General features: G+C 45.2%; 1 protein-coding gene across 1 annotated transcript in view; it reads left to right on the plus strand.

Moving 5' to 3' along the window:
* tcerg1l (transcription elongation regulator 1 like) overlaps positions 1–26,855 on the plus strand; it is a 947,310-nt gene that overhangs the window by 849,129 nt on the left and 71,326 nt on the right. The window lies entirely within an intron of this gene.

The following is a 26,855-nucleotide window of genomic DNA, read 5'->3' on the forward strand; positions in this document are numbered from 1 at the left end:
TTGCTGTTTCAATACTTCTTTCCCTTCAAAAATGGCTCTTCTTTGTACAAAAACCAAATTGCAATCTTGAAACAGATTTCCTGTTCCCTCCTGTGAACACGATGACAGTATCAAATGTGTGAATGTCTCTTGCAGAGAACTCTTGATGGCTAATTGTCCCCTGTTTAGGGTAATTGTCCAGATTTCCTGTTGCCCTCATGTGAACATGATGACAATATCGAATGTGTGAATGTCTCTAGCAGGGAACTCTTGATGTCTAATTGTCCCTCGTATTAGGGCCATTGTCCGTGATTACTTTGGCTACCGCCTGTCTATAGAGTGACGTCTTTCTGACAATGTAACCTTCCCAAGGTGACTGCATATGCTAATTGTTGGTTTCTAGTAGCATTCGTATTCAAATAATTCAGAGCTGGTCCATTATCTAGGCCTACATTGATACCAGCCTTTTTGTAGCCATGGTCCAAGGTAAGCTTCTTTAACAATGTAACTCCTTAAGGTAAATGATTATGTGAATATTCCTGTATTTTCTTCAGGGACCAGTGGAGACTCTTCTGGTGCTATTGTCCGTGTTAATTAGATCAAATGGCAGGTAGCCTGCATCAGTGTCTCTGATGATGGCCTTCCAGTCTCATGGTTTCGCTGCAATGTTTGAATTAACTCTTTGCTGCCCAGCTCTTTTTGCGGGCTGTAATGCAGTTCTGAATTTTTTATATTTAATAGTCCAGTCTTGACCGTTGGGAGAGAGGAACGGATTCTACAGCTAATTGGGTCGGCCTGTAGAAAGTGAGTTGCCGCAACAGTTCTAAAATATAAACCTGTCGCCAGAATTCTAATTTTCAAAGGTCAGCTCCAGTTTGCCCCACTTTTTATGTTATTAAGGTTTTTATTAACTTTCATCAGCAACAAGATTAAGACCATAATTCCACCCCTGGTGCAATATTGGATTTATGAAAAAGTAGCAAATAGAAGTAAGTTAAATGTGTTAATCACTCTTCTTCCTTCTTCACCTAATGGCTGAAAATCTGATCTTACAAACCCATCTGCAGTAGGATCATTTTATTTTAAAAAGCGGATTCATGTACAGCTGAAAATTCACACAAACTCGTTTCTCAGTTCCTCTCCTAAAATTGGTCACTACCATCTGCCAGCAACAAAGTCCCTTCTTACTCACCTGTTGCAGGTAAAACGTGGCGACTCACTCACCTGTAACAGGTTTAATAAATTGAAGTACACTTGGTTTATCTACCCATGTCTCCCACCAATTTTTAAAGCTTCGTCTAGCCCCATAACGGTGGCTGGCTGCCTTGGGCTGGCCCACTCCGTAATGGTCTCACGCAGACTGGCCCCGCTCAGGAATGGCCCTGCTCAGACTGGTTCTGCTTGGATTTCCCTGTGGAGTTTGTGTAGCACAGGCCCCTGGAACTGTTGCACCAATGGAGAAGGATGGAGACACTGCCCTCATCACCATGGCAACCGGCTGAGCACGGCTCCACTACAACTGTAGCACGTGGAACTTCCCAGAGGCCGACACAATCAACCTCTCACCCACTCCCTTATCATGTGGCCACTGCCTCAACTCTTCTGTTACTTTCCAATTGGGATCAGCTCTGAAATCGCAAGACTCGCAAACGATCCTGTCTGCATTCCGGGCCATTGTGTATTGGGCCCCTTTCTCACTCCAGCTGTCCGACAGTCCAGCTCTCTGTGCGGCTTTTCATTTGAAGTACATGCGAGCTTAGTGAGGCGTGCGCGACCGCACACGTTAGAGCGAACAGTCCTCGAATTACCTACTCCTGTTCCTATTTCTTGTGTTCTGGTGTTCTTGCGAATCTCTGTTTGGCCAAATAAGGTTATCATTCATTTAAAGGGTAAATGCAGCGGCGAGAGATCATGGCGGAGTTGCGGCAAATGAGGGTTTGGGGCCCAGAAGAGCCAAGAGCCAAGGGCCCAGGGGCAGCACGGGCTAGCCCACACTGTGATATGTATGCGCACTAGGTCCGTGCAGCAGAGCAGGTCTCCAGTCGTCCTGGTTAACCCTTGCAACTGGATAAAGACCGAACTCTGTCAAGTCCGTGTGGTGGCTGATCTGCAATAGTCACCACACATTAAAAAAATCCACGCACAGGCATCTTCCACCCCCTCAATTGGAGTTCAGGATTGGAACACTGGGTCCTTCATTGAAACATCTGTGAATTCGTGGAAGCAAGTCATCCTCGTTCGAGGGACCGCCTGTGATGACGAAATGCAGACATACATCATATGTGTGTAACATATTTATAACTGATTTTATTGTGAAGATTTTCATTTTGTTTGATCGCGACTAGCAACTGGCATTGCCAATTGCATTCATTAGCCTGAAAAAATCTGTTCAGAGCTGAGATGAAAGGGTGGGTCATGTCGTAGAGAGAACATGAATGTGTGATAATGTGAGGCCAATTTTTGGCAGTCTTAAAAAGACAGCTGCATAAAGATTTCCCTTTGGGATTTGCTGATATTGGACTAATGGTATCTGGGGGAGAGTTTTTTTTGAAAAATGATGACTTCTACATCACTAGATGTATAATATAGCATATTGATTTGCATTAGAAAGATAAATAGTATTAGTTTTTTTCTTCCATTTGAAGTGCAAAGCTATTGGGAGAGAAAATAAGGTGAAAAGTGAACATCATTTGGAAAAAAAACAAAAAAGATTGAGATTTATGGGTGTGCAGCCAAGATTCATTCATTACTACGCAGTCATTCATTTTAATGTGCTGTATGACAAATTCATAGCCATCGATTCTTAGGATGTGCTGTTACATTTGCAATGTTTACAGCTTATGTATCCAACCAAGCTGCATATGGCATCTGTAGGAATGATGCTTTTTAAGTACCATTAAAATCATAGCTAAAGTCTCGGTAATTGCTTTGAAATGTCTTCCCTGCAGTATTATTATGGTAATAATGAGCATTGCAGCATATTTTATGGCTGAATAGAGGACCTTCAGTTGATTAAAGCACAACGTTCCCTATTCCAGCATGAAATATGTTTGAAGCTTTATTATTCTCATTCAAAATAATTGTGATTTTAGAAATGTGGGCTTTTACTACATAATATATACACTCTGCCTCAAACATCTGAATTGCTTAATTTGCAACTGTGTTTTAACGGGAATGAGATTCAACTCGCAGCTATCCATTTTTTGGGCTTTAGACCGGTCAATTTTGTGTTGTGATCTGGGGTGCACCAGAAGTGTACCAGACGCCATATTTGTTTGCGCGCCCTAATAAACAAATTGGGGTTGTCGGACGCCAAATGCAAAATTCAGGTACAAATGGGCGTGTATCAGGCATTGAGTGGCCTAACTAACAATCTTTAAAGATGTCACTCGAGGCCGCTCATTAAAAGGCCTTGGACATAATGACTTTTTATTTTTGTGCGCTCAGGCGAAGCAGTAATGCTCCTCCTGGATGCAGAAAAAACCTCCAGACCTTGCTGCATGCAAATTGACTGCCGGTTTACAACAGTGACCACAGTTCAAAACTACTTAATGGGATGTAAAGCACTTTGGGATGTCCTGAGGTTATGAAAGGTATTATATAAAAGAAAGTATTTCTTTCTTTCTTTCAAATTTGGCTCCAGCCTGAAGCAGGTACAGACCAGCATGCAAAGAGGTTAATCCACCAACTTTGCAGCCATTATGGGCGCAAATTGGATTTCTCTTCTAACAATACTGGTGTTGGAATCTATACTTCAGATGAAGACTGAAATATATTTTATTATATATTTTTTTGACTTTCATTTAGTAATAGAAGTCAGGGCCCATTTCTCAGTTGTAGTGCAGCTGGAATTTGCACCATGTAAATTTAGACAAAATAAATCCCCATATATTTTGCACCCGCTGCACATGAAATCTATATTTATTTTCCGTTCATGGGATGTGGGCGTCTCTGGCTAGGCCAGCATCTATTGTCAATCCCTAATTGCCCTTGAGAAGGTGGTAGTGAGCTACCTTCTTGAACCTCTGCAGTCCGTGTGGTGAAGGTACTCCCACAGTGCTGGTAGGGAGGGAGTTCCAGGATTTTGACCCAGTGACAACGAAGGAACGGCGATATACTTCCAAGTCAGGATGGTGTGTAACTTGGAGGGGAGCTCACAGGTGATGATATTCCCATGTGCCTGCTGTCCTTATCCTTCTAGGTGGTAGAGGTTGTGGGTTTGTGAGATGCTACCGAAGAAGCCTTGGCAAGTTGCGGCAGTGCATCTTATAGATGGTACACACGGCAGCCACGTTGTGCCAGTGCTGGAGGAAGTGAATGTTTAAGATGGTGGATGGGGTGCCAATCAAGCAGGCTGCTTTATCCTGGATGGTGTTGAGCTTCTTGAGTGTTGTATTAGCTGCACTCCTCCAGGAAAGTGGAGAATATTCCATCACACTCCTGACTTGAGTCTTGTAGATACTGGAAAACTTTGGGAGTCAGGAGGTGAGACACTCACCATAGATTACCTAGACTCTGGCTTGCTCTTGTTGCCACAGTATTTATGTGGCTGGTCCAGTTAAATTTCTGGTCAATGATGACCCTCAGGATGTTCATGGTGGGGGATTCGTCAATGGTAATTATGTTGAATCTCAAAGGGTGGTGGTTAGACTCTCGCTTGTTGGAGATAGTCATTGCCTGGCACTTGTGCGGCGCGAATGTTACTTGCCACTTATCAGCCCAAGCCTGAATGTCGACCAGGTCTTGCTGCATGCGGATATGGACTGCTTCATTATCTGAAAAGTTGTGAATAGCACTGACCTCTGTGCAGTCATTAGCAAGCATTCCCACTTCTGACCTTATGATGGGGGGAAGATCATTGATGAAGCAGCTGAAGATGATTGGGCCTAGGACACTGCCCTGAAGAACTCCTGTAGGGATATCCCCCACCGGTACGCTCGCGGCCTTCTGCGAGAGGTGGGCGCCGGAGGGACTGGAGTGCATCGTTACCCCCAGCAACCAAATTTTAATTTGATTTTATATGTTTTAAAGTTTAATTTGTTTTAAATGCCGGGTTTTAGTGTCCCCCTCCCCTTTTATAGGGGGCACTTGTAAAATTTATGATTTTAAAGCCCAAAAGAAAACACCAAAAAAAAAAAGGGCATTTTAAAAGTGTCTGGAGTGTCCCCCAGATCGGGGGGCACTTTATCTAACTGTTTATTTTGTCCCCCCAAAAGAGTTGTAGGGATATTCTGGGGTTGCGATGATTGACATCCAACATCCATAAACATCTTCCTTTTGCTCATTATGACTCCAGCCAGTGGCGAATTTTCCTCCTGATTCCCATTGACTTCAATTTTACTAGGGCTCCTTGATGCCACACTCGGTCAAATGCTGCCTTGATATCTAGGGCAGTCACTCTCACCTCACTTCTGGAATTTGGCTCTTTTGTCCATGTTTAGAGCAAGGCTGTAATGAGGTCTGGAGCCAAATAGTTCTGGCAGACCTAAACTGAGCATTGGTGAGCAGGTTATTGGTGAGTAAGTGCCGCTTGATAGCACTTTCGACAACAATTTAAATCACTTTGCTGATGATTGAGAGTAGATTGATGGAGCAGTCATTGTATGGATTGGATTTGTCCTGCTTTTTGTGGACAGGACATACCTGGACAGTTTTCCACATTGTCAGATAGATACCATTGTTGTAGCTGTACTGGAATAGCTTGGCCATTTCTTGATATCACGTAGAGTGAATTGAATTAGCTGAAGACTGGCTTCTGGGATGGTGGGGACCTCAGGAGGAGGCTGATATGGATCATCCATTCGGCACTTCTGGCTGACGATAGTTGCAAACACTCTAGCCTTGTATTTTGCACTCATATGCTGGGCTCCAAAAATCATTGAGGATGGGGATATTCATGGAGTCTCCTCTTCCAGTTAGTTGTTCAGTGGTCCACCACCTTTTACGACCTGATGTGGCAGGACTGCAGAGCTTTGATCTGATCCATTGATTGTGGGATCGCTTAGCTCTGTATAGCATGCTGCTTCTGCTGTTTAGCATGCACGTAGTCCTGTGTTGCAACTTCCCCAAGTGCTGCTCTTGACATGCTCTTCTGCACTCCTTATTGAACGAGGGTTGGTCTTCTGGCTTGATGGTAATGATAGAGTGAGGAATTGTAAGTGGTTTTGTCCTTGGTGGTTTCGAATCACCCCCCTTACAACAGATCTAGACAGATCTTTCGGTCTCAACCATCACAATGCTTTTATTCAAGTTAAAGCACACAACTGCTTCCAGTAAAACATAGCCTGGTGACGTAATACAAACAAACAGTACAACACACAACACTGGCACGTCTGAAGAGGCCCCTATTGCGAAGTACCCATGACTAAAACACCCCTGCTTGGCTCAATGGTGCACCACCGAATCTGTCCAACAGACTGTGAGTACGCCTATGATCTGCATAGAACCTCCCCACTAAACACCTCAGGTTTGTTTGGGACACACGACACCCCTTCACACTATGCGGTGGTCTAAAGGTGTGGGTTGGGATAAAGCTCACCAGTTACCCCATTGGCTTACTCGCTGTTTCTCCCGGTGAAGCGTATCTTCTGGTTCCGTACCAATCTGTGGTTTCCAAGTCCCAGTCTCAAGGTCAGCTTCCCAGTCGAAATAGCGAGGCTCTCTTTGCTCGTAGATGATGGTTTCTTCTCTCCATCCCAGACAGAGTGCTCGGTCCTTGAATGCATTGAACGAAGCAAGCAAGCATAGGAGGAGAGAGAGAGAAAGAAATGGCAGCAAACTGCCTTCTCTCATACCTGAAAAATGCTTGCTGAATCCTCGCATCAAAAACCAGTCCTTTGCCTGAGGCAGTCCAACTAAAAGAGCATGAATCATATCTCCGGCCTGTGCCTCTGTTACCAGGCTCTTCCTGGGGATAAAGGCTCCAATGAGTCTGGGTGGTCAATAGCTTCCTTTGTCCTGAGGCTCCAGTGGCTCCGGGGCTATCCCATCCAGAATGATGGCTTGAGCACTGACCAATTTACCTGATCTCTCACTGATGGAGGACCCTTTTGTCATGTGATGCGAACCCATCAGCCATCTACCTATGATGAGGTTCCTGCTTTCAGATATTGACCCATCCCAGACTATCCCCGCCCACCTGATGTGTATTCCTGTGGAACATACCTGGGCCTGTCCCAGACATGCTGTCAGCTCTTCCGCAGTAAATTAAATATGGAAAAGCAATGTCCTAAACTTAAAATCCAAAATCCAGAAGTCTGTGTCAATATTTATGCTGATGCTTACAGGATATGCCGGGCCATGAGGCTACAGATTGTAGTGGAATATAATTCTGTTGCTGCTGATGGCCCATAGCGGCTCATGGAAGCCCAGTTTTGAGCTGCTAGATCTGTTCTGAATCTATCCCATTTAACATGGTGGTCAAAGTAGGATTTTCCCTTGTGTTGGTTCTCTCACCAACCGCTGCAGGCCCAGTCAGGCAGCTATATCCTTCAGGACTTGGCTAGCTTAGTCAGTAGTGGTGCTATGTGCCACTCTTGATGATGAACATTGAAGTCCCCACCCAGAGTATACTCTGTGTCCTTGCTACTACTACTCAGTGCTTCTTCTAAGTGGTGTTAAACCTGGAGAAGTATTGATTCATCAGCTGAGGAAGGGTGGTCAGTGTTAATCAGCAGGAGGCTTCCTTGCCTATGTTTGACCTGAAGCCATGAGACTTCATGGATTCCGGAAACAATGTTGAGCATTCCCAGTGGGACAAGACATACCCAAGGTTGGTGATGGGGGAGTCTGGGACATTGGCTGAAAGGTATGATTCTGTGAGTATGACTCTGTCAGGTTGTTGCTTGACTGGTCTGTGGGACAGCTCCAATTTTGGCACAAGTCCCCAGACATTGGTGAGGACTGGGCTGTCTGCACCATTGTCGTGTCTGTAGCCGGTGCCGGGTTGGTCCATCTGGTTTTATTATTGTTAAGAGTTAAGTTAACCACATTGCTGTGGGTCTGGAGTCACCAGGTAAGGACGCCAGATTTCCTTCCCTAAAGAACATTGGTGAACCAGATGAATTTTTACGACAATCTGATAGTTTCATGGTCACCATTACTGATACTAGCTTTTTATTCCAGATTTATTTGATTAACTGTATCGAAATTCCCCAGCTGCCATGGTGGGATTTGAACTCATGTCTCTGGATCACTAGTCCAGGCCTCTGGATTACTATCCAGTAACATAACCACTGTGCTTCCGTTCTCGGTAATTGTAGATATCCCAATGCAAATCGCATGCACTTGTGTGTGCTCATTTTTTATACATGCATGTGGGATAGAGAGCTCCACCTTTTATGAATAATTCACTTGTCCTCTTCACTAATTAGGCTCAATTTTCCCCAAAGCTATTTTTTGCCGTACTTGAAGAGTTACACCCATTTTTTGGGGGCCCAAGTACAGCAAAAAAACATCATCCAAGTTTCGCCGTTTAAATTCTTCATTTTTGCGCTGCCTAGCCTGTCGTTTAGTTTTGGGGGTGGAGCCCAAGATCATTGCCAAAAAGATTGGGTTGCCACGGTAACCAGGGAGGCAATGCAGGCTGAGGCTAGAAAATGAAACATACAGCCAACTCACAGCAACCTGCACAAGCACATTAAACATTGCAGCAACTTACCAAGCACATTAAACATTGCAGCAACTTACCTCCAATAAATTATTAAAGTGTAATGACAGAAGTCTATCTCCCCCTCCCCCATCCTGCCCCCCAAACGGTGCCGGTCCCGGCTCTTATCCCTGGCCGAACAGCCTCCTCCCTCCCAGTCCCTGCTCCAATCCCAGGCCGAATGGCTACCCAGTGCCGGTCCCACACCTATACTTGGCTGAATGGCCTCTGCCTCCCAGTACCCCCTCCTATCCCTGGCCGAATGGCCTTCCAATGCCAGTCCCCGCACCTGTCCAAGGATGAATGGCCTCCCAGTCCCTGCACTTATCCGGCCGAACGGCCTCCTCTCTCCCAGTCCCTGCTCCTAACTATGCCCGAAAGGCCTCTCTCCCATTCTCTCTCACCTCTCTGCTGCTGCTGTCCGGGCCCTTGAACTGCATTTGCTGCACTGATTTACTTACCTGTGCCGATTTTCTTAACTCACCAGAAGGTTTTTCCACAGAGGCCACATACGCTGTCCTAAGAAGAATTGGAGTAAATCGGAGCTGGCCAAACTTGCTTAAATGGCCAGAATTGGCATGGATGGCACAAAAAAAACAAACCTAAAAAAATCGTAACTAACTGAGTTACGCTGCCGCACATTGATTGGGGAAACTTGTATCACTGGAGAAAATTTGAGCCCTATATGTTCCGTTTTTTGAACTGTATCAGTGACTAGAATGGCCAGATGATGATTTCACCACCATCATTATTATCATAGGCAGTCCCTCGAAAAAGGGATGAGTTCACAGGCGTTTCAATGAAGGACCTAATATATGTCCCGAACTACATATTGAAGGGTGGAAGATGCTTGTGCATGGATTTTTTTAACATGTGGTGGCCGTTGCACACCAGCCACCACACGGGCTTGACAGAACTAGGTCTTGGTCCAGCGGCAAGGATTGACCAAGACGTCTAGAAACCAGCTCTGCTGCATGGACCCAGTGCGCACACATATCGCAGTGTGGGCTGGCCCGTGCCGCCCCGGGCCCTCGCCTCTTTTGGGACTGCCGTAAATCTCAGCAGGTCAGGCAGCATCTGGTGGAAGGAGTCACAATGCAGCTGTTTGCCACTGTTAAAGTGGGGAGCACTTCCCTGAGGCCCACATCTGATGAGACTAACGCACATTTGCAAGAGCGAGTGACAAGATGGACGCACGTTCTGGCGGGCGGTGTCAGCATCAGTTTTAAGGATCAGTTTTATAATCACAATACTTGAGGCAGCATTTGCCACATTTCACTGCATTGCAAATAATGCCAAATTATTTTTTTCCTGTGCCACAGTGTGCTGATAACAAAGCTTCTGGTACATGCATGCCCAGAAGTGACCATTTTGCTCAGAAGCATCCTGGGGGCAGAGCAACCCTCAGTACTGGTAAGACTGGGGCTCTTTATCGGGACATCTTTAAAATGTATTATTAGAGGTATTTTTAGGAATCTTTTTCCTATCCGGGACATTTTCCTAGATATTCAGGGCAGAAATTGATTTGCACCAACAGTCCGGCCTTATTTTAATAAGACTGGCGAGCTGCGGACATCTACAGCGGGTTTCCGAGAAGCTTTTCACCAAAACAGAGAAAAATGTTGAGTCGCTGCGATGCCAGCAGCTGCCCTCTCCCTGGAAAAGTGCAACATCCCCACCGATACCTGGGAGTCCCTGGCCAAAGACCGCCCTAAGTGGAGGAAGTGCATCCGGGAGGGCGCTGAGCACCTCGAGTCTCATTGCCGAGAGCATGCAGAAATCAAGCGCAGGCAGCGGAAAGAGTGTGCGGCAAACCAGTCCCACCCACCCCTTCCCTCAACGACTATCTGTCCCACCTGTGACAGGGACTGTGGTTCTCGTGTTGGACTGTTCAGCCACCTAAGGACTCCTTTTAAGAGTGGAAGCAAGTCTTCCTCGATTCCGAGGGACTGCCTATGATGATGAAGAGGTAGGTCAGGATGGGGGGTTGAGCATGTGCCGGCAATTATGTTAAGGAGCCGGGAGGAAATTATTTTCCAGAATGAGCCCTGAAACTGGCATTAGACCTCTTATTTACATATAAAAGAAGCCCCGCTCCTGTTTCAGGCTGAAATCAGGGATGCCTCTACAACGCCTGAACCAATATAATGTTGAACGTGTTTTAGATGCTGTTCAGCCGTGGTAAACGGGAAATAAGGGGTCCAATTTCACCCCCACTATTCATTTTGCACTAAAGTGCTGTGCTGTAACATTGTAATTCATGTATTATCAAATGGATTTTACTTTAACTGCTTTAAAAGCCTGTGTTAAATGGTGATGAAAACCAAGAATTAGCTTACTGGCATATGTAGTCAATATACTACCATCAAAGCAAATGAGCACAAGCATGTTGCATCACAGCTAAAATCAAGTTGGTAGTAAATAATTAATTCCGCTACTAGTCAGAAGTGCCAATAATGATGCAAAAACATACTCTGCATTATCGTGAAAGAAAATTCAGGTAAAATTCTGGAGAACAGTTTCATAAGAAGCAATGATTGTTCCACATCTCATACAGATACGAAGAAATAACCTAAACCAGTTTCTGTGTGTGTCCAAGCTCAGAAGGCAGACACAGACATTACGGGGTGAATTGTAATAGCAAAAAACTGGGAGGGGTGGGGTTGGGTGAGATGTTAAAATGAAAGATCGCAAACCCGACCACAACCCGCCTCCAACCCGCCCACTTCCATGTTTACTGGAGGTGGGACAAGGGGTAGGCAGCCTACCTGCTTCCAAGAGGCAGGTTTTCCATTTAAATGTTATAATGAGACTGGCAGCCTCATATTCAACCTGCTTTTCCTGTTTTAACCCTGGACAGCCATGTTTTCCCAGGCCTGCGGAAACGGGGCAACAGAGTGGAGGCGTGGACAGCTTTGGGGGTGAAAGTAATTGCCTTTACAGCAATGTTTGTGGGCAGGAGTGCATCTCCCAAGCTTCCAAAGTTTACCCTTTTGCCTTGGATCGGATCCCTCCCATCCCTATCAGACCTCCCCCCCGCACCACCTCCCTGCCCCCCTACCAATACATACAAAGAACCCCAGGATTGGACCCCCGCCATGCTCCAAGTAGAAACTGTAGACTCCCACTGCAGAGTAGGCTTTGATCTACTCTGCAGTGCTACCTGCCTGACTGGAAGCCATGCCTGTAAACAAAGTTGTCTTCCAGGCGGGAATCATGGCAAAAAAAAATACGCACGCTGTTAAAACGCCACAGTATGCGGGGAAACCCAGACTTCCGGGTTTCCCATTCAAAACTCCATCCCCCCACGACCCCCGTAACCTGCCTCTGGCAAGATCAGGGCCGACAAGAAAGAAAATATAGAATTCTAGGTTATATTGAAGCAAAGTTTAAATAATGAAAAGGAAATGATTAATGAATGAGTTGATCCTGAATGAATGGCTGAACAACAAATACAATGGGGAAAGTAGATATTAGAATGAAAAATGTTTTAGTCAAGTATTAAAGCTTGGTCAGTCAAATACGACTTGTCATTAAGAAGAAATCTGGCTGAAGCAGGGTGCACTAAGTAATCATTTAAGTAGCAAATGCAGTAGAAGCAAATTAAACGATATATCTCCCAGTCTGCATGACCCTCCCATCACAACAGATAAAGATAGTACTATTATTGACCTGCAGTGGGATATTTAATCAATGCTGGAGTGTAGGAATGTGACCAGGTTCACCATTGCTTGTAGAAGTCAGTATAAGACAATACAACCTTATTTATATATTGCACCTGCGCATAAATCATTTTCCTATTTCATGGTTGGATGCTGCTTAGATGTAGAGCAAGCTGGTCAATTAGTGAACCTCTTGCCTTTGAGGGTCTCTGTTTGGCTATGAGGGGAATTTTAACCCACAAAAACAGGTGAGTTTGGGTTGAGTGGGATGTAACATTTTTTTAAAATCTCAAACCTGAACCCAAACCGCCAAACCTGCCCACTTCTGGTTTTAATGGAGTCGGGACGGGGCTGGGCAACCGCCCTGTTCCCAGGAGACAAGTTGCGCCTCAGATTTTACCTCCCATTTTAAAGTTGAACCTTACTGGCCAGGTTTCCCGGGCTTCGGGAAAGCTGGCAGCGAAAGGGAGACAAGGACTGCTGCGTGGAAGGGGTAAGTGCCTTTACACCCCCTGACCTTACCAGCCACACTGTACCCACACTCACCCCCTAGCGAACTCCACCCCAGTAGCTCAAACTTACCTGCAGCCTCAGCTGCAGCATTTCCCACCCAACAGGGAGCCAAGCCTGATGATCAAGCTGGATTCTGGACAGTAACCTGTTTTAAAATAAAAACATGCATGCTGTGGAGTCAGAACACAACTCCTCCCCTACGCTTGGAAATCTCAGCACAGTAAAGCTCGGGCCTGTGTATTAGCACTTGAGGGGAGATTTTAACTCCCTCCAGCCAACAAAAATGGGCGGGTAGCGGCGATAAAATCAAGCTGACTGATTATCCACCGCATTCCCGCACTGCCACCATTTTAACTTTGGCCTTCCGCTGGGTGGCCCAGGCGCCCTTCTAGATGGAGCGTGCACATGCTGTGCTCTGTAAAATCTGCTGGTGATGAGCAAAAGGCCCCCAAATAGGTAAGAATTAAGATTATTTATATGGGGCTAGGAGGAGCAGGAGGGCGATCGTTGTCTAGGGGGAGGTAGCGACGGTCGGGGGCATGGGGAGTGCGATTGGTGGTCAGGTCAGGTGCGATTGGTGGTCAGATCGGGTGGGTTTTGGTGGCCAGATCGGGTGCGATTGGTGGCCAGATCGGGTGGGTTTTGGTGGCCAGATCGGGTGCGATTGGTGGCCAGATCGGGTGCGATTGGTGGCCAGGTCGGGTGCGATTGGTGGCCAGGTCGGGTGCGATTGGTGGCCAGGTCGGGTGCGATTGGTGGCCCGGTCGGGTGCGATTGGTGGCCAGGTCGGGTGCGATTGGTGGCCAGGTCGGGTGCGATTGGTGGCCAGGTCGGGTGCGATTGGTGACCAGGTCGGGTGCGATTGGTGGCCAGGTCGGGTGCGATTGGTGGCCAGGTCGGGTGCGATTGGTGGCCAGGTCGGGTGCGATTGGTGACCAGGTCGGGTGCGATTGATGGCCAGGTCGGGTGCGATTGGTGGCCAGGTCGGGTGCGATTGGTGGCCAGGTCGGGTGCGATTGGTGGCCAGGTCGGGTGCGATTGGTGGCCAGGTCGGGTGCGATTGGTGGCCAGGTCGGGTGCGATTGGTGGCCAGGTCGGGTGCGATTGGTGGCCAGGTCGGGTGCGATTGGTGGCCAGGTCGGGTGCGATTGGTGGCCAGGTCGGGTGCGATTGGTGGCCCGGTCGGGTGGGATTGGTGGCCAGGTCGGGTGCGATTGGTGGCCAGGTCGGGTGCGATTGGTGGCCCGATCGGGGGATAGACAGCTGGCAGGGTGGAGCTTGCTCCTCCCAGCTTCATATTCAGGCAAATATTGGGGCCATCCAGCTGGTCAATGACTCGTGGTGTGCGAGTCCAGCATGCGGCGAGTGAAGTGCTAGGGCATTCCAAAATCAAAAGCTGGTCCTGTACGACCCTAATTTGAATAAATTATTCAGCACTTTAAGTGTTCCGGATGTGCATCCCTACCACCTTTTATAAAGGAGCAGTTTATTGGCTGTTGGAGATTACTTTCTGTTATAATGGTCTTATAATAAAGGTTAAGTAATATGATTGTTGGATGCATACGTGCATGGATAGACGAGTTTATTTTTTAGCTTCTCTACATTATCCAATATGATGTGTGGCACACTTTCTGCTCACTATATTGGGAAAACAGTATGCTGTTTAGCACCTGAATATAGGGCACGAGGCAGCCACATTTCTAGGCCCAATTGTCTTACAACGAAGAGAGCTCCAGCAATTAAAATATAAATCCCCACTTTCTAATAATTTATATTGACATCAGAGAGTTTTAAAAAGTGCTCAGGAGGTTCAACCTCAGACTACGTACTGCACTTACACTCCACTTGGTGTTGGAACAAAGCCTCTCTCTTAATTTATGCTGCAAGTTTAATGATGTTGTAAAGCAGAAATCACTTTGTGCTAACGCTAAACATGTTGTATAAATTTGCCGTTATACTGCTTACCTCAGCATCCATATTATCTACATGTCAAATCAAGGAAATATACAGAAAAATATCTAATATTTTATGTTAGAACATATCTCCCTGAATTCCACCAAATTTCATGAGAAAATGTGGTGAAAGTTTTTTGATTTGGGATGAAGAAAAGCCAAAGGAGCTGTCCATTCATTTCATAATGAACCCACACAAGACTCGATGACGTGTTTCAATGTACTTTTATTGTGTTCTGTCATACGTGAAAAGAAGGTTCACCAAACATTAATCAGTGTCCTTTTATCCAATCACCGGCATTTACCTGTCTCTCTCTAACCATCCATTTTTATTTTAAGAAGCTAAAAAAAGAAACTGGCCTATCCATGCACACATGTACCCAACAATCATATAAGTTAGCCTTTTTTTAACAAGACCCTCATTAAAAACAGAATATAGGGCTCAATTTCGGCCCACCCTTTTTTTCGGCGCAATTACCGGAGATGCACCGCTTTTCTCCTTTCAGAAGTGCGGCGAAAAAATTCCTCCCCACTTTGGCCGCTGTCCGGCCTCTCCCCGGTCGTCACGCAGTGTGGCCAGTCGAGTCGGGGGCGGAGCCAGCGTCCTGCGCTGAAAACAGTGCCGGGGCGTCTGCACAAGCGCATTGGAGTCGGGTCGCGATGTTCCCGCATGCGCAGTAGTGCTGAAATTTGGCAATCGTCCATTTTTAAAAGGAATCGTAGCTACTTGTGTTTTGCCGTTTGCTTGTTGCAGCCTGTTGCAGTCTGTCCGGTGGGTTTGCTTCCTGCAGATGTTGTGTGTGCTCCGATATCGGCAGTTCAATCGCTCTCTCCCCTATCCCTGGCCAAGTGGCCTCCCATGCCAGCTGGTCTGCTGTCTTCCAGGCCCGAGTTTTCAGATGAGGGTAGGACTTACTTCTATTTTTTATTTGTTATTGAATGCTTATTACTTTTTTTGCTTTGTTTACTGCTTTGTAAGTCTTGGTGCTTTAGGTGCAGGTCCTCTCCGCTTCCCTTCCCGCCCCTATCCCAGGCCGAATGGTTTCCGATGTACCTACCTGTGCTGATTTCTTAACTCTCCGCAAGGGTTTTCTGAAGTGGCCACATATGCTGGCCTAAGTAGATTTGGAGTAACTATTAGCTGGCCAAAGTGGCCTAATTGGCCAAAACTGGCATAGGTGGCTGTTAACGCCCCCTTTTGAGAAAAACTAAACTAAACTAAAAAAATTGTAACTAACTCACTTACACTGGCGCAAATTGAATGTGCAAAATGGGGATTTTTAAGATACGCCAGAAAAATCAAGTTACTCCAAAAAAAAGAGCAACTCCTGGCCAAAATTGAGCCCGTAATCTCCAACCGTCAATAAATTACTCCACTAAATTTAGAGAACGTATAAGTGAAAATCTGACTTGAACAGTTAGATTTTTAGACAAGTACTATCTCACACTCCATTGAAGATCTGTTAATTAGGTTTTTCTCACTTCAATTATTTTTCGAATACTTGAAATGTTGAAAAGGATTTCAAAGGGATGAGCAGCAGAATAGCTGACATGAACCAATGTGCTCCAGCAGTTCTCATTCCTAATGATCAGAATGGTGAGCCTCTTTACCTTTAATAAACTGATGCTGGGAAACATTCAGAATTTTTAACACGTGAACAATAAAGCACCTGCTTTTCTCAAGGTCCCAAAGAAAAACATCAGTCAAAAGTGACAGTTTATGTTGAATAAACTTTCAGAGCGAGTTGTCAAATGCTATGTGATTATTAATAATATTCCTTCTCGTTTTGGAATACGGTATTATTTTTTATGAGAATGCAGATTAGGCATTGTGTGCCTCTAGAAATGTAATTGCTTAATAATCAAAATAAATTTATGCTTAATCAGGAGCTGAGGTCTATGAATTTTGCATTGCAAGAAAAATCAGTTTGCTTTGCATTTCCAAATGCAAATCCACTTTGCTACTGGTACATTTTCAGGTGATACTCTGCAAGTCACTTGTCCAGCTACATTTAACTGTCAAAACACTGAGGAGGTATTAATGCAGCAACTTTTACCTGAGACATTTGCTTTCAGTATTTTATTGAGTTTCATGCAGCACACCTAAAGAGTCATCATGCTGCAAAATACTCAGCAGAGGACAGAGTGTAAAATATCTAGAGGAAAGAAAGACTTACATTTATATAGCGCCTTTCACGACCGCCAGACATCTCAAAGAGCCTTACAGCCAATGAATGTACAATGTAGTCACTGTTGTAATGTGGGAAACGCAGCAGGCAATTTGCACACAAGTAATTCCCACAAACAGCAATGTGATAATGACCAAATAAACTGTTTTCGTTATGTTGATTGAGGGATAAATATTGGTCAAGACACTGGGGATAACTCCCCTGCTCTTCTTTGAAATAGTGTCATGGGATCTTTTACATCCACCTACCTGAGAGAGCAGACAGGACAGTTTAATGTCTCATCCGAAAGACCTCCAACAGTGCAACACTCCCTCAGCACTGCACTGGGGTGTCAGCCTAGATTTATGTGTTCAAGTCCCTCAAGTGGGATTTGAACCCACAACCTTCTGACTCAGAGGCTAGTGTGCTACCCACTGAGCCACAGCTGACACATATGCCAATGTATATTACAGCAAAAAGGACACCACTACGAAGATAATGAGGAAAACTTGTACATTATGACAACGTCATGTTATCAAAACCAAATATCTTGGTGCACTAGCCCCAATAAGACCGACAGTAGCCAAGAAGATCCATTGGTCTAAATAATTACTGCAGCTTTATCTGAATGTAACAGCCAGCTGCAGGGACCCGTCACTGCAAAGCATATTCAAAACACTTTGCAGTGTCCTCCTGAGTATTTATTGAGAGATGTAAAATGAAGCAGTGCTGAGTAAAATAAGTACTGTAGATTTGTTGTTCAGTGCCTCAAATGCACTAATAGTTGTACTGTCCAAGCATATTAATAAAACATATAATTCAACCCAAATTTAATGAGTTAACCTATTTTTAAAATTCTAATTTCTTGAATTAATGTTTGTAATGATTTTTGCCATTTTCACCAATCTCCCAGAAAAAGGTATGCTATAATAATTGGGTTCGCCCAGTTCATTGGTACCCTAATGCATTATACCCAAAAATGGTAAAATGTTGGATTATGCCCATAGTTCCCTATACTGTGAATTCCTGATGTCACTCCAGCTGTCAGGAGTGGAGAGGGTTTTGGGTAAGGCACTTATCCACTGAGAGAACCACAGTTATATGTTAACTCATATTTTGTCACAGAACCTCTTTGGCACAGGTCTTGAAGGACTCCCTATGAGTTGGCACAGGTCTTGAAGCATGTTTGGCTCCGTATTCTCTTTGCCTGCATTTGCCATGAAAACAAAACCAAAAATGCCAGAGATAGTGGATTAAAAAATGTGACGAGGAAATTTAAACAAAAATAATATGCTCTTGGTTAAGATTCTTCAAGTATGTAAATGCTTAATAGAATGAAAATTATTAAACATTTGAGAAAGATTTGCGCAAAAAAACACTACTTAAACTTAAAGCTTAAAGCAATTCAAGGCAAAACCTGAAAATGGATAAGAAATTGACTGAAGGGTAGGAACATAAGAACATAAGAATTAGGAACAGGAGTAGGCCATCTAGCTCCTTGAGCCTGCTCCGCCACTCAACAAGATCATGGCTGATCTGGCCGTGGACTCAGCTCCTCTTACCCGCCCGCTCCCCATAACCCTTAATTCCCTTATTGGTTAAAAATCTATCTATCTATGATTTGAATACATTCAATGAGCTTGCCTCAACTGCTTCCCTGGGCAGAGAATTCCACAGATTCACAACCCTCTGGGAGAAGAAATTCCTTCTCAACTCGGTTTTAAATTGGCTCCCCCGTATTTTGAGGCTGTGCCCCTTAGTTCTAGTCTCCCCGACCAGTGGAAACAACCTCTCTGCCTCTATCTTGTCTATCCCTTTCATTATTTTAAATGTTTCTATAAGATCGCCCTTCATCCTTCTGAACTCCCAACGAGTAAAGACCCAGTCTACTCAATCTATCATCATAAGGTAACCCCCTCATCTCCGGAATTAGTCGAGTGAATCGTCTCTGTACCCCCTCCAAAGCTAGTATATCCTTCCTTAAGTAAGGTGACCAAAACTGCACGCAGTACTCCAGGTGCAGCCTCACGAATACCCTGTACAGTTGCAGCAGAACCTCCCTGCTTTTGTATTCCATTCCTCTCGCAATGAAGGCCAACATTCCATTCGCCTTCCTGATTACCTGCTGCACCTGCGAACTAACTTTTTGGGATTCATGCACAAGGAGGTACGCTCGCGGCCTTCCGCGAGAGGTGGGCACCGGAGGGACTGGAGTGCATCATCACGCCCGGCAACCAAATTTTAATCTGATTTTACGTTTTAAAGTTTAATTTGTTTTAATTGCCGGTGCTTTTAGTGTCCCCCTCCCCTTTTATAGGGGGCACTTGGAAAAATGTGATTTTAGCGCCCCAAAAAAAAAGAAAAACACAAAAAAAAAACACAAAAAAGGAAAAAAAAGGGCCTTGTAAATGTCTGCTGTGTCATCCAGGGCGGGTGGCACGGTTTAATGTTTTTTTATTTTACAGATAAACTCAAAAGAGTTTCATGCACAAGGACCCCCAGGTCCCTCTGCTCCGCAGGATGTTGTAATTTCTTCTCATTCAAATAATATTCCCTTTTACTATTTTTTTTCTCCAAGGTGGATGACCTCACATTTTCTGACAAAAGGTACCTGTGGGAGGAGTTATATCAGGGTGGGGCAAGTGTTGAATATAATGCCCCAGGGTTTGGTGTTGGAAACCCTGCCATTTCTAATTTACAGTACTGATTTGGATTTGGAAGCTCCATTCACTAATGATACCAAACAAAGAGGGATAGTTAAATCTTGAGGATGCAGCCCAGGAACTGCAAGATAAGATAGACAAAATGGCTCTGAAAATCTCTTGAGTGCAATCCTAGTGCTTACGACAGGATCCGACCACTTGTGCGCTCCAGGTCTGACCCCACCGCACTTTGTGGTGTCAGTGGGAGGGCACCTTATTTGTATGGTACCCGTCTGCCCCTTGCATCTGTAAACTCTAGCACCTCCCCGCCATCAAGGGTGCACCAAGCGTTGCTTCACTTACCCACCCCACTCCACCCGCCATGGCAGGGCCTGCTTGCACCCATCTGGAAATTAGTAGGCATCGCCTTTCTAGGCATACTGGCCTCCAGTATTGAATTCCTGTGAGCCAGGCATGCGGGAAGTTGCAGCATAGGAACTCCGCACTGTCTCCGCTCTCTTGGTGTCTTTAGCCTTGGAAGGACTGGCAGAGGTTCCGCCCCTAACCAGGCTGACTGGGAACTCCCAGAATCGATGGGGACCGAGTATAATTGGGTCCCTGACTTTTTCTGATGGGTTTTGTCAGATCCCCACTGGAGTAACAGCAGGTGTCTGATGGACCGTTGGAGAAAATTCAGGCCCAATATGTAAATGTAAGAAATAAAGGCAGATGAATTTCAATACAATGTGTAGAATACAGCATAGAGGAAGAATAGATGAGTGAAATAAATCCTCCTTCAATGGTGTTGAAATAGCTAAGAATGAAGTTGAAAGAGTACTATGAGATTTAGTAAAGTTGATGCCAAACATGTCCAATTAATTTAGATGGCAACCAACAAAGCAAACAGAATGCTAAACTATATAGCCAAAACAGTCGAGTGCAAGCTGGAGGAAGTAATACTTAACTTTAACCTTGCTACAGTAAGACTGCTATTTGAGACCTTGAGCCATGAGACAGATCCCAAGCATCAGAGGACTGAGCTATAAAGTGTTGTGTATGCAATAACTCAATAGACTGAATACTGTAAACTCCAAACAGGTACAAACCTGGCTCTACTTTATTCGTGTCCAAAGTGATTACATTACAAGATGGCTGGCCTTTTATACCTGGGCCGCACACACGTGCGCACAGCCCAATGACCTCCGACAATGGCGCTACCTGGTGGCTAGTAAATCCAAGCATACATACATGACAATATCCGCCTTTAAGATATTAGTAACGGTCTTTTTACAAATTGAGATGGTTCAGGGCTTTCCGCTCCCAAGCTGAATGTCTCAGTTCAACTCCAGCCTTGGGCGAGCGTTCTGAGTCTGTTATGACTGGGGGCTGGGTAACCGATCTGATGGGAGTGGCAATGACCACATCAGGGATTGAAAGTCCAGATTCATTGGCCATGTCAGTGATTGAAATCCAGATTCATTGATGACAGCGGAGTCCTCTGATGACTGAGGGTAGGTTGGTTGTGCCGCAGATTTATCTGATCAACATGTTTCCTGCATGTCTGCCCATTCTTGAGCTTAACGGTAAACACTCTGTTACCCTCCTTGGCCGTAACAGTACCGGTGATCCATTTGGGACCTTGACCATAATTCAGTACATACACAGGATCATTGATAGAAATGTCACATGACACAGTAGCGCGATCATGATACCCTTGCTGACTTTGACATCTGTATTTGACACGATTATTCAAGTCAGGGTGGACAAGAGAGAGCCTGGTCTTTAGACCTCTCTTCATCAATAGTTCAGCAGGTGAGACTCCAGTAAGTGTATGGGGTCTTGTCCTGTAACTAAGCAATATGCGTGACAAGTGAGTTTGCAGTGAACCTTGAGTTACACGTTTCATACTCTGCTTGATGATTTGGACCGCACATTCTGCTTGTCCATTGAATGCGGGTTTGAATGTTGCTGACCTCACATGTTGGCTCTTTGTTAGGAACGAATGCAGTCCATACACTTCCTCCTCTGGTATCTCGGATTGCATATCCGGATCTGCACTAGACGGGTCATCATCCTCCATGTGGTGTGTCACAGCACGCTTGCTCAGTTGCGGACACATGCACTGGAGATACCCCACTCCCGAACAGCCTTTACAAATATACTGTTTAAACTGACACTGATGATGCTGATGATTCCCCCAACAACGTCGTTGGCAGACTTTGAGCAGCCACAAGTTTCGTGTACGCAGTCAAGTAGGCCCTGCCATATGCAGCTCTGCCAAACGACGATACTATCTTGTTTACAGTACTTGCCGAGTTCCGATTTTTCAATGATATTTGCTTTAAGCTTTTGTCTGTCGTCATGCATGAATGGGCAATCGTGATGGCCTTGCTCAAATCCAGCGTCTCCGCTGCCAGTAGCTTACGCAAGATCACCTCGTGGTTGATGCCGATTACAAAAAAGTCCCGCAGCATGTCTGCCAATGCAGTTTCAAACTTACACAGTCCAGCTATACGTCTTAGGTCGGCAACTAATTCCGATACATCCTGGCCCTCAGAACGAACATGTGAATAGAATCGATATCTTGAGATGATGATGCCTTCATCTGATTTGAGATGGTCACATACCAGAGCATGCAATGTTTCATAGTCCTTGTCCGTTGGACTTAAGGGCGAGAGGAGATTCTTTATGAGTCCATAGATTTTCGAATCGCAAATCGTGAGGAGGACCGCCTGGCGCCGAACTGCGTCTGTCTCTTTCTCCATTTTATTGGCCACGAAGTACTGGCTCAAGTGGGCTTCAAAGTCTGCCATATCTTCTCCCTCCACGAATCGCTCCAGAATTCCAATTGTGCTCATTTTTGCATGCGAAGGTTCTTGTTACCTCGTCGCCAAATGTTGTGTATGCAATAGACTGAATACTGTAAACTCCGAACAGGTACAAACCTTACTCTACTTTATTAGGGCCCAAAGTGATTACATTACAAGATGGCTGATTTTTTATACCTGGGCCGCACACACGTGCGCACAGCTCAATTACCTCCGACAGTGGCTCCACCTGGTGACTAGTAAACCCATCATACATACATGACATGAAGAAAGGCAGAAAAAAACGTAGACTTATATAACCTTTGGAAAGAGGTAAATGAACATAGTTAACAATGTAGAAAAAGTAGATCAACAACAGTACTTCAACCTAAATGTTGATAGCAGAACAAGGGAACACAGGTTTAAACTAATAAAAGGATTGAAAGTCAAAAGGTTCTTTACAAAAAGAGTGATAAATACATTAAATGGATGTCTGATTAGGGTATTGGAGGTGAAAATCCTGGGATTAAGCAATAGTTAGATATTGTGGTGGAGAGGCTTAGGTTCTTTCTGGATAGAGGAAGTGTAGTGGTCGTCTTGATCCATATCAATATAGTGATCTTGTGATGCATATTTACTCTTCATGAGCCAAGAACCTAAAACTGAATCAAGGCCAGTGGGAAGGAATCTGTAAGGAGCAGATTAACGCTTGTCAGGAGTATTTCAAAAAAGGTCACACTCAATAATCACTATATTCGCTAAACGCAAAAATACTTCTTTAAAAAATCAATTATGTTGTTTTTGGAAACAGTCCTACAAGAAATCAATAAATCTTACACATTTAATTAACACAAGCTAAAGTAGCCTATTTTCACAGCCTGTGCCCAGTGGGAACGAGACGGTAGCAGACCGGAAATGGCAGTACACTACAGTGCTCACCACTTCTAGCAGGCGATATAGTTCATGCAAAGCTGATTTGCCCGCCACAGTAAAACGCAGTATTTCAGTACGTCCAGGCTTGTCAATTTTTAACGAGCAGCAGACGCTCTAACATTGAACACTGGAATAATAAACAGCACATTTTAGGTATGGAAGTCTGTCTAGCATGCAGACTAACCAGACCTGTCACTCTGGCTTCTGTCACTTTGTACAAATTGACAAAGGTACATGGCTACTATTTCACTCCTTTGTGTGAAGTCAAAGTGTAATTACTCAGGTGTGGAAAAAGGTCAGTTTCTTCTACTTCGACATTTCATTAGCTCTGTGGAGTGTGTATTTATAATCTCCTTCACTTAGACCAGAAACAAACCAAAAAAGAAAGAACGATTCTGACATATAAATTACTGTTAAATATATGGGGAGGAAATTTGCTAACACCGGCAAACAGGCATGGGTACGCGACAAACTGCGCCCATTCATTGCCTCTGTTCCCCTGCAGATACAGGACATCTCTCCTTCTTTCCACCTCTTCCACCAAGACTGCCAGGGCATTGTCTGAAAACCTTGGTGCTCGCGCTCTCACATGTTCAGCAATTGCTCAAAGTATCACAGCCCAGATTAACTTTTGAAAAACCTCCCACTACTTTTTGCAGCCACAATGCACTTTCCCTTCAAGAGCCTTTAAGGAGCGCTAGCAACTCATGATATCAGGCCCCCTGCTAATGCAAGCAGTCAACGAACAGTGTGGGGACCACTGGCTGCAGCAGAAATCATTTAAAAGAGCAGGCAGCACAAAATTAACATAACTATAACCCCACACCACAAAAGATAATTGAACACTAGCGAGATGTTATTCACATCTTGATTGTTCTTGCATTCAGCACACTTTAACGAGGTGCAAACTAGGAAGCATAGTTTTTGCCTGAAATAAATTGAGCACTTAAGATGCTACACCGCCAACTTTGGAATTGATGTTCATGCGATTGGATAATGATTGTTGCTTTTTGGCCGCGATCATCGACAGCCCATTTTAAATGTAGATGTTTTAAGTGTACTTACCAACCTGATTCTGCTCCTGGGATGGCCGCCGCCATATTCTTCATGGCCTTCAGCAGGACAGCCCGAGTTTAGGCCTGTTTCAGCTGGAGGCCTATTTGTAATATCACTGTCCAACGCTGCTTGCAGGCACACAATTCTGAGGTACCAATGGGCAGAATGTGTTAGGGAAATTAATGGGATTGAAGGCCGATAAATCTCCAGGGCCTGATAGTCTGCATCCCAGAGTACTTAAGGAAGTGGCCTTAGAAATAGTGGATGCATTGGTGATCATTTTCCAGCAGTCTATCGACTCGGGATCAGTTCCTATGGACTGGAGGGTAGCTAACGTAACACCACTTTTTAACAAAGAGGGGAGAGAGAAAACACGGAATTATAGACCGGTCAGCCTGACATCAGTAGTGGGGAAAATGGTGGAATCAATTATTAAAGATGAAACAGCAGCGCATTTGGAAAGCAGTGACAGGATCGGTCCAAGTCAACATGGATTTATGAAAGGGAAATCATGCTTGACAAATCTTCTGGAATTTTTTGAGGATGTAACTAGTAGAGTGGACAAGGGAGAACCAGTGGATGTGGTGTTTTTGGACTTTCAAAAGGCTTTTGACAAGGTCCTACACAAGAGATTAGTGTGCAAAATTAAAGCACATGGTATTGGGGGTAATGTACTGGCGTGGACAGAGAACTGGTTGGCAGACATGAAGCAGAGAGTCGGGATAAATGGGTCCTTTTCAGAATGGCAGGCAGTGACTAGTGGGGTGCCGCAGGGCACAGTGCTGGGACCCCAACTATTTACAATATACATCAATGATTTAGATGAAGGAATTGAATGTAATATCTCCAAGTTTGCAGATGACACTAAGCTGGGTGACACTAAGAGGATGCTAAGAGGCTGCAGGGTGACTTGGACAGGTTAAGTGAGTGGGCAAATGCATGGCAGATGCAGTATAATGTGGATAAATGTGAGGTTATCCACTTTGGTGGCAAAAACATGAAGGCAGAATATTATCTGAATGGCGGCAGATTAGGAAAAGGGGAGGTGCAACGAGACCTGGGTGTCATGGTACATCAGTCATTGAAAGTTGGCATGCAGGTGCAGCAGGCGGTGAAAAAGGCAAATGGCATGTTGGCCTTCATAGCTAGTGGATTTGAGTATAGGAGCAGGGAGGTCTTACTGCAGTTGTACAGGGCCTTGGTGAGGCCTCACTTTGAACATTGTGTTCAGTTTTGGTCTCCTAATCTGAGGAAGGACGTTCTTGCTATTGAGGGAGTGCAGTGAAAGTTCACCAGACTGATTCCCGGGATGGCAGAACTGACATATGAGGAGAGACTGGATCGACTGGGCCTGTATTCACTGGAGTTTAGAAGAATGAGAGGGAATCTCATAGAAATATATAAAATTCTGACGGGATTGGACAGGTTAGATGCGGGAAGAATGTTCCCGATGATGGGGAAGTCCAGAACCAGGGGTCACAGTCTAAGGATAAGAGGTAAGCCATTTAGGACTGAGATGAGGAGAAACTTCTTCACTCAGAATTGTTGATACCAGTTCGTTAGATATATTCGAGATGGAGTTAGATATGGCCTTTACGGCTAAAGGGATCAAGGGGTATGGAGAGAAAGCAGGAAAGGGGTACTGAGGTGAATGATCAGCCATCATCTTATTGAATGGTGGTGCAAGCTTGAACGGCAGCATGGCCTACTCCTGCATCTATTTTCTATGTTTCTATGTTTCAATCACATCTTCGCTTCTTTTTAAATATTTTTTGGGGGACCTAAAAGAGCATTTATGCTATTTCTACACCGGCAACAATCTTCTGTTCCACTGCCAGACCCTCCTCACCACCACCCCAGGAGAATATTTCCGGCTTGGCACTGCAGTGGAGGTCATGGAATTCTCGCCCTCCTTCCAACTGGTGAGCCCTGTAAGTGCCCAAAGAGCAACTGTACCTCGCCAGAATTATGCAAATGAAGCTCTTGGCCCCACCCACCTCATGTCCACCCAAAGTTAAAATCTACCCCACAAGAAAATGTGAGAGAGGACTTCCTGAAGCGACAGAGGACAGAGCTCCCCAGAAGACAGCAAGAGCCAGCCAAAGTGCCTTACCCCAGTCCACGTGCATGCCTCCCCTAGCTGAAGTGCCTTACCCCAGCGCAAGTGCATCCTTTCCCTCAACCCCCCCCCCCCCCCCCCCGACACCCACCATAGATGGGGCATTGTGTACGGCTTGTTAACAGGTTTATTGGGTATGAAGTGAATAGTGACAGTGTCGTGATTTCTGGATATCATCCACTTCAACAATGTCCCTTGTAGGGGGTTGGAAAAATGTGATCCGTCTTCCTTGAGTTCCCTCTCTCCCCTCCGAACCCACCACCCCGCCCCCCCCCCACCCGTGTGTGTCCCTCTCCCCCCCCATCCCCCAGCCTCTCTCAACCCCCCCTGCAAACCTCTCTTTCTCTCTCCCCCCAGCCTCTCTCTCTCCCCCCAGC

This window comes from Pristiophorus japonicus, chromosome 3 (assembly GCF_044704955.1).
Source record: "Pristiophorus japonicus isolate sPriJap1 chromosome 3, sPriJap1.hap1, whole genome shotgun sequence".
NCBI lineage: Eukaryota > Metazoa > Chordata > Chondrichthyes > Pristiophoridae > Pristiophorus > Pristiophorus japonicus.